Here is a 9,147-nt window from a genome sequence, read left to right as displayed (position 1 = left end):
GCCTCTTGTTTTTCAATTGATTTGTTCTGACTTGCTTGGTTTATGGTGTGAACTTCTATGGTAGACGACCTGTGAGATGCAGTATTGTAGTCTCCTCGATCTCCTGAGCTGACTGATCTTAGGTGGTCATTTATGTTGGCTCTCTGTAGGTCTTTGGGTTTTCATTGTTATTGGGTCTTTCTTTGATGGGTCCTTCTCTTCAGCTGATTAACTGAGTGTCACTCTGTCTACCCCGTCTTGTATTCTGTTGTGCAGGTGTGGACAGGTTGTTTTGAAGTTGATTCTTCTGTGTGTATGCAGTTTTGAGGCTTCTCTCTCACTCCTGTTCAGTTGTTTGTTCTGGGTAATTTCTCTACCTTTAGTTGTATTTTCAGATAAGTCCTGGGTTGAGGTTAGTGTGGCTTCCACTCCCTCCTTCACCTTCTTCTGTTGTTATCTGTTGGTGGTTCCCTTGTTGGTGTGTTTCCTCTTCTAGGAGATGTCCTGGTGTTCAACGTTCCCACCTCGGAAGTTCTCTGGAGTAGCAAAGTGAAATTTTTCTCACTGTATCTGTTGTTGGGATAACCCCTATTTGGGCCTAACTGTTTTTATCACAGTTCCAGGGGTTGTTGTCTAACCTGTGGAAAAAGAAGAGAAAAATGGGGGCGGGAGGAAAAAAGGGAGAAGGAATAAAAAAGGAAATGAAGGAAGAAAGAAAGGAAGAAGGAGTTAAAAAGATATAGAGGGGGAAGGAAAGAAAGAAGGATTAAAAAAAAGGAAAGGAAGGAAGAATAAAAAAGAAAAGGGAAGAAAGAAAGAAAGAAGGAATTAAAAAATTACAATTAGAAAAAGAGAAGGAGGAAAGGAGGAATAAAAAAGGAAGGAAGAAGGAATTTTTTTAAAAGACAGAAAGGAAGAAGGAATTTTTAAAAAGTGCCTTTTGTTGGCTTTAAACTGGTTAGGCCAGTTCTGCTGGTCTTTCTTGCTGTGTCTGGCTGACAGGGGATTGGTTTTGCTTTTCTCCCTTCCTGAGCCACACTCTTAGCTGTCATCCAGCCTCCAGCCCAGTTGCTCACTGCCCTCTGTGTCTTGCCTAGGCCTTTAGTCCACCAGTTGTGCTGTCCTTGAGGTGTGCCAATTAGGGCCAACTCACTTACTACCTTCTTGCTCTTTGCTGTCCTAGATGTTAGGGACTCTCAGTGCTCCTTCAGGGTACTTCAGCCCCCCACTGCATCAAGTCTTTCTGGGTACTGCAACTCTCCTCTGCAGGGTGTTTCTGCCTACCTCCTAGAGAGCCAGTCAGCCCTACAGGGCTCTGGGCACAGGGGCCGGGTAGGAGGTGTTCCATCCCCAGTGTGTCTGGCATGGGCATGGGCAGGTATGGATCCCATGCTCACCTACCTGGGGCTGGGGGGTAGGGACACAGGAATCAGGTGGCTGCTGCAGAGAATTCCCCAAACAGACAAGAAGGCCCTCTTTTTTCTCTTTCACTTTAAAAAAATTTTCTCCTGTTCAAACCCACCAGTCCAGACTAGCACCCGGCCTCTCACATAGCACAGCCTGGCACTCTCCCAAGAATCTTGCAGCAGACCTGGTGGGCTCTGGGCCTGGGGCTGCAGCTGCCCTCGTCCCCGAGATGGTCCCAGGGGCCCTATTGTCTTTAAGCACTCTCCTTACTGTCTTTTTTTTTTTTTTAATTTTTAATTAAATTTATTTATTTTTTGAATTGATTATGCTGTTACAGTTGTTCTATTCCCCCCTCTATTCCCCTCCACCCTGCCCCCCCAACCCCACCATTACCCCCCTTTAGTTTATGTCCATGTGTCTCAAGTCCTTTAGGTTCTATATTTCCCAAACTATTCTCGCCCCCCCATCTATTTTCTATCTACTGTCTATGCTACTTGTTTTCTGTACCTTCTCCCCCCATCTCCTCCTCCCACTCCCCTGTTGCTAACCCTCCTTGAGATCTTCATTTCTATGTTTCCACTCCTGCTCTAGCTGTCCTTTTAGTTTGCTTTCGTTTTAGGTGTGGTTGTTAATAACTGTGAGTTTGTTGTCCTTTCACTGTTCATGTTTCTTTAACTTCTTTTTCTTAGATAAGTCCCTTTAACATTTCATATAATAAGGGCTTGGTGATGATGAACTCCTTGAATTTGGTCTTATCTGAGAAGCACCTTATCTGTCCTTCCGTTCTAAATGAAAGTTTTGCTGGGTAGAGCAATCTTGGTTGTAGGTCTTTAGATTTCATGACTTGGAATATTTCTTTCCAGCCCCTTCTTGCCTGTAAGGTCTCTTTTGAGAAATCTGCTGACAGCCTGATGGGGACTCCTTTGTAGGTGATTGTCCCCTTAGCTCTTGCTGCTTCCAGGATTCTTTCCTTCATTTTAATTTTGGCTAATGTAATTATGATATGCCTTGGTGTGTTTCTTCTTGAGTCCAACTTTTTTGGTACTCTCTGGGCTTCTTGGATTTCTTGGAAGTCTATTTCCTTTGCCAGATTGGGGAAATTTTCTTTTATTATTTGTTCAAATAGTTTTTCCACTGGTGGTTGTGTCTTTCCCCCCTTCTGGTACCCCTATAATTCGGATATTGGAGCATTTAAAGATGTCCTGGAGGTTCCTAAGACTCTCCTCATCTCTTTGAATTCTTGCTCCTTGACTCTTTTCTGTTTGTCCATTATTTGCTTTCTTCTGGTCCATTGCATTGATTTGAGTCCCAGTTTCCTTTTCATCTCTATGGGATTCCTGTGGAATTCCATTCATTTCCCTTAATTTAGCCTCCATATGTTTCTCTAATTTGTGGCTATAATCCACCAGATCTGTGAGGAAGGTGATGACCAGTGTTTTAAACTGTGCGTCTGAGAGTTTTGCTATTTCTTCGTCATTTAGATTTATCTCTGGGGCTTTGAGTTCTGCCTGCGACATTTTTGGTCTGTTCTGGCCCTTTAAGTGGGACAAGCGGCGCCTTGGATTCCCAGGTCGATGGGTTGTGATGCTGTATGTGGGGGCGTGGTCAGAGCGGGAAATGGCGCGCCGCCGCGGCCGCCGCCGCCGGTCGGTCCAACCTCTCACTCCCTCACTCGCACGCAACCAGGCAACCACAGTCAACTCGCTGCCACCGCCTCCCCACTGTGTCGCTCCCCCGGTGGGCTGCTCGGTGGCTCACTAGGTCCAATCCTGGGTTTGGAACCCGCGCGACTGGATTCGCGCATCTGGATTCCGCGCCCGGTCCGACCGAGCCCTCCTTTGTAAGTCCTCACCCGACCCGGTTTCGCCCCTTACTGGTCAGGCTGAAGAATTTGTTGTTAGCGGACTTCCGAAAAGTTCAGTTTTCCGTGTTCTGGTTGTGTTTTCTGATGCTAATATTTAGTTGTCCCTAAACTTGGTTGTGTGAGGAGGCAGGCACATCCAGCTAAACCTCCATCTTGGCGGAAGTGTCTCCTTACTGTCTGATTTTTCAATGTCCTCTACAATTTTTGGTCTCTAATCTTCATATATGCTGGAATACTATTGGCTGTTCGCTCTGTTCCTCAAAACATCAGCTAGGAGTTTCACCCGTGTGTAGGGGGAAGTGAACTCCTCTTTCAGCTATCTCACCACCATCTTCTCTCTCCCCTAGCACATTTTCTTTATTCATTCATCTGTTGATAGACACTTAGGCTGTATCCATATCTTAGATATTGTGAATAATGCACAATGAATGGGTGGATAGAGATCTCTTTGAGACAGTGATCTCATTTCCTTTGAATAAGAAGTGGAATTGCTGGATGATATGGTAATTCTATTTTTAGTATTTAATAATGCTACCAATTTATGTTCCCACCAACAATGCATAAGATTTCCCTTTTCTTTACATTTTTGCTAGCACATGTTATCTTTTGTCTTTTTGACATTCTAATATGTGTGAATGATATCTCAATGTGATTTTAATTTCTATTTCCCAAATGATTAGTAATGTTGAGCACCTTTTCATATACCTTTTGGCCATTTTCACATCTTCTTTTGAGAAATGTCTATTCGGGTCCTTTGACCCTGTAAAAAAAATGAGGTTTTTTTTGTTGCTATTTTGAATTGAATTCCTTATATGAATTGTTCTTTATTTTTAATCCTTATGCAAGTATATGTTCACTGATTTTTTTAAAGGGAGAGGCAGAGAGAATATGGGGGGAGAGGAGAAAGAGAGAAAGAAAGAGAGAAATATTGATCAGTTGCCTCTAGCATGCATCCTGACTGAGGATCAAACTTGCAACCTTTTGATGTGCCAAGATCATGATGCCCCAACCACCTGAGCCATCCAGCTATGGTCCTTATATATTTTGGACATTAAGTCTTTATCAGATGTATGATTTTCAACTTTTTTTCTCATGCTGTAAAGTAGGTTATTTCTTCTCTTTGTTGACTATTTCCTTTGCTGTGGAGAAGTTTTTACTTTGATGAAATTGAACTTGTCTATTTTTTCTTTTGTTGCCTGTCTTTTTCCCCACTGTTTTCTTGTAGTAATTTTGTAATTTTAGGTCTTACATTTAAGTATTAGTCAATTTTGAGTTGATGTTTTATGTGGTGTGAAATAAGGGTCTATTTTCATTCTGCTGCATATGGATATCCAGTTTTCCCAACATCATGTACTGAAGAGACTATCCTTCATTGTTGAAGGTCAGTAGTCTGTATATACGTGGGTTTAATTTTGGGCTCTGTATTCTGTTTCATTGGTTTGAATGTCTTCTTAAATGCTGGTACCATACTGTTTTTATTACTGTAGCTTTGTAATATATTTTGAAATCAGGGAGTAGGATACCTCCAGCTTTGTTCTTTTTGTTCAAGATCACTTTGGCTACTTGGAATTTTTTGTTTTTCCACATGAATTTTTACATTGGTTTTTCTATTTTTTTGAAAATCGCTATTTGAATTTTATTTTTTATTTTTATATGCTTTATTGTTTATGCTGTTATAGTTTACCCCCCTTTATCCCCCCTCCCCCCTACTCCCTCAGGCACTCCCCACACTATTGTCTGTGTCCACGGGTCATGCATATGTGCTCTTTGACTAATCCATTTAAGAATAACTATCTTGAAAGAACAACTCAACAAAAAAAATGTTATGCCTATGGGGGAGTCAGAAAATTAAAATTTGTTTTCTTCTGTGTTAGAGTGTTTTTATTAGAAAACAATTTTTATTTATTTAAATTTTTCCACAATTTTTATTATTGTTCAGGTATAGTTGTCTCCATTTTTCCCTCCCACTCCCCCCTGCTCCTACTTCCCCCCTTTGATCCTACCCTTATTTGGTTTGTCCATGTGTCCTTTATACATGTTTCTGGCAACCCTTCCTCCTTTACCCCCATTATTCCCTCCCACCTCTCTTCTGTTAGTTTGTCCTTAATTTCAATGTCTTCGGTTATATTTTGCTTGCTTATTTGTTGATTAGGTTCCACTTATGGGTGAGATCATATGGTATTTGTCTTTCACCGCCTGGCTTATTTCACTTAGCATAGTAATCTCCTGTTCCATCTATACTGTCACAAACAGCAGGAGATCCTTCTTTCTGCTGCACAGTATTATTCTAAATCTATAGATAACTTTGAGTAGTATGACATTTCAACAACATTACTTCTTCTAAACCATGACCATGAAATATCTTTTTATTTATTTGTGTCTTCAATTTCTTTCTTCAGTGATCTATAGTTTTCAGTGTACAAATCTTTTATTTTCTTGGTTAAATTTATTCCTAAGTGTTTTATTCTTTTTGGTGCTATTGAAAAACAAAATTATTTTCTTAATTTTCTTTTTAGATAGTTTATTATTAGTGTGTAAAGATGTGACTGACTTTTAAAAATATGTTAATTTTGTATCTTGCTACTTTACCAAATTTGTTTATTCATTCTAGAAGTTTTTATTTTTTGGTGAAGTCTTTAGTGTGTGTGTGTGTATATATGCACTCTAAATATATGTGTATATATAGTATATATATATGGTATATATATTAGAATATATAGCTTAGTATACTAGTATACTAAATATAGTATATTTAGCATATATAGTATATATACATAGTATATATAGTGTATATATACTAGTATACTAAATAAATGTAGTATACTTAGTATATATATATACTAAATATACTATATATATGAATGATTATAACATCTGTAAACAGAGCCAATTTTACTTCTTCTCATTTGAATGCCCTTTATTTATTTTTCTTGCCTAATACACCTTCTTGGGCTTTGAATACTGTATTGAATGGAAGTGGAGGGAGTGGGAAGTAGTATTTTCTTCCTGATGTTAGAGGAAAAACTTACAGCTTTTCACCATTGAATATGATATTGGCTGTGGGTTGTCGTATGTGGCCTTATTATGTTGATATACATTTCTTCTGCACCTAATTTGGGATGGGAAAAATAGACAAAAAACTGTACTTGAAAAATAACTAAATAAAATTAAAAAAAAAAAAGAAGATGTCAATTTTTTTCAAGTGCTTTTGCTGCATCTATTGAGGTGATTACATGATTTTTATCCTTCATTTTGTTAGGTGTGGTATATCATATTTATTGATTTGCATAGGTTGAACCAGCCTTATATCCTTTTAATGTGCTGTTGAATTTGGTTTGCTAGTATTTTGTTAAGGATTTCTCCTCTGCTTTTGTAATGGTAAATAAATCAAACAGAAATCAGCTCGAGACCTTTTCTACCTTACATGACAGGTACAGAACAGGAATTCTTTCTGTAGTTTGGAAGTGTCTCCAATGCTGGCTGATTGCTGAAAAAGTGGTCTAGGGACTTAGGAAGTATAGAAACTGGTGGCTAAGGTTTATTTACTTGGAAAAGAAATAGCCTCTAATTTCCTAATGTGAATGTTTACCCTTGATTGAGGGGCAAAGTATGGACTAGGGAAGGCCAGTATTTTAGTCCTTCTGGGCCTAAATTAGCCTGGTAGATGATGAGTTGATGTGATGTTGATTGGATTCTGGAACATCTTCCCAAGGCACACAGAAGCACTTTATTAGATCTCTGGTGTTTTAAGTCACAACACTTAGAAGTACTTTTGAGGGAGCCATGTTGTGAAGCCCTATTCTCAACTGGATATTTATTTCTGGGGCAAAGCTAGAGCTAAATCAGCTTTCAGGGATTGGAAGAATACATATAATATTGGGAAAACTTTGGGGAAATGTTCAACAACTAGTAAATTTATGTTGGCATATCCAATATTTACATATTATTTTTGTCATGAAAAGTATCATGTGATTGTATAAAAATTATGAAAGGCTTTAAAATTTAGTGGGTGTCTTGGTCTGCTTATCCATCTGAATTATTTATGCCTATGTTTGCCTTTGACTCTGGATTCTCACTTCTGTTCCATTGATCTATCTGTATATCTTTAACCCAGATATATTTTTATGATAGTCTTTAGTCAGAACTGGGTTATTACAATTAGTAACTGTTTCTAAAATTTCGGTCTGTTTTCATCTTGAATAGGCACTAACATCTCTTTTATTTCTTTTCCTACTTGTTATAAAAAAGAAGCTATTCAGAAATTTCCTCATGTTCTCATGCACTCACATTCTTTAACATTTTCTCAATTTCCTGTTAAACACATGTATACGTATATTATAAAATGAGAAAGACAGATTTTTTCATTGAAAAGCATTCTGATTTGGGTTGAGCTGAATAATTAGGGATTGATATGGCAGTTTGGGAACTGCCCTGACCAGTTAAAATAGCTGGTACCTTGGAACATTTTAGCTGGTTGAGGATTCAGTTGAAAAACCTCTAGAGTATTTTTAAATATATATTTTTAATTGTTCATACACTTTTTAAATTTTTATTTTATGTATTTATTTACTTATTTATTTTGCTTTAGAAGTCCATTTACCTTGGAGTTCATTTAAAGTAAGAGGTAAAACAATTCACACTTGGTTCTTTTAAATAACAATTGTGACAAATGACAGAAAGAATTAAAGATGCTATACTTGTGATCCTTACAAAACACCAGCATTTTGGATTGTACCTAATTTAAAGAAATATTTCAAATGCTTTGTGAAATACTGTTGTAGCCAATATATAGAGCCATGCCTTAGGAGGATGTAGGAATACAGTTTAGAAAAGACAGAAAACACATCATACTGGAATTTGTCAATTTCATCAAAAATCACTGAGCAAGGAAAATGACACTGACTTTCTACACTAATTTTACACAACTTCTGTACAGTACCTTGACTTAAATCCAAGAGCAAATGTTAAGACCATGCTCCTCTTCTTTCTGCAAACAACTGCATGGTAAACCTCTATGACTTTTCTGCTTGTTTTAACCCAGGAGTGGCCTTTTAATTTTTTTTTTTTAATTTAAGAGACCAGTTTGGCACTGATGTCAGTAGTGTTAATATTTCTTGGGATTTCAGGAAGAGTCATATTCTTTACAATTGATACAGCAGGGCTGGAGCTCCCGCTAAGCCTCAGAATTCTCCAGTTTATTTTGTGCATCAATTTGTGTAACAATCTCATTTATGTTGGTCTCCAATGCCATTCTGGCCATTATCATTTTGGCAAGAATATTGTGTCCTTGTCTATATAAAAAATAAAATCCAGTTCAGACAATTTCTAAACACTTGTTTGATGTTGCCACAAATACTTGAATTATATCTAAAATGACAAGTTCACTTTCTGAAGAATCCAAACAAAAGACAAATGACAGCATTGCACAATGTCTATAAATCAGTTTGTTGTCAGATCCTGCAATTAATAACCCTCTTTCTAGGAAATGACAAACATTTTCACCTCTCTTAGATACCAATGGAATATCTTCTGATGATTTGCTCTAGTGTATCCTTACTGTACAGGTAGAACTTGGAGAGCCGTGGCTTCCCATGGTTACTAAAGATGAGGATCTCCTTGATCATGCCTGAGCCATGTGGATCAGGGTGGCATTGAGGACAAGGGCAAGCACAGGTGAGTGAGCCAAGCCTCAGAGTCTCACCAGTGATCCTTCCCCACCTATCTTTCCCACACACATAAGTTCATACACTTTTAATTGTGTTTATATTTTTGTTCAAGCTTTGAATAATTCTCTTAATACATATTCTAAGAACTTGAAATACCAAATCTAGGGATGATTAATATGTCAATGTGAAAATAAGTATTCATTTTTCTGGTTCAAATGAGCCAGTATATAT

At 37.9% G+C, this 9,147-nt stretch overlaps 1 pseudogene; it reads right to left on the bottom strand.

Annotated features, from left to right (window-relative positions):
• Positions 1-1,158: 1,158 nt before the first annotated feature.
• On the bottom strand, positions 1,159-8,874 carry LOC119052701 (AP-3 complex subunit sigma-1-like; annotated as a pseudogene).
• Positions 8,875-9,147: the final 273 nt, after the last annotated feature.

Source organism: Artibeus jamaicensis, unplaced genomic scaffold, assembly GCF_021234435.1.
Source record: "Artibeus jamaicensis isolate MK-2021 breed Jamaican fruit bat unplaced genomic scaffold, CSHL_Jam_final contig_559, whole genome shotgun sequence".
Lineage (NCBI taxonomy): Eukaryota > Metazoa > Chordata > Mammalia > Chiroptera > Phyllostomidae > Artibeus > Artibeus jamaicensis.
The sequence above is the reverse complement of the archived record's forward strand: the minus strand, read 5'-3'. Positions and strand labels throughout refer to the sequence as shown.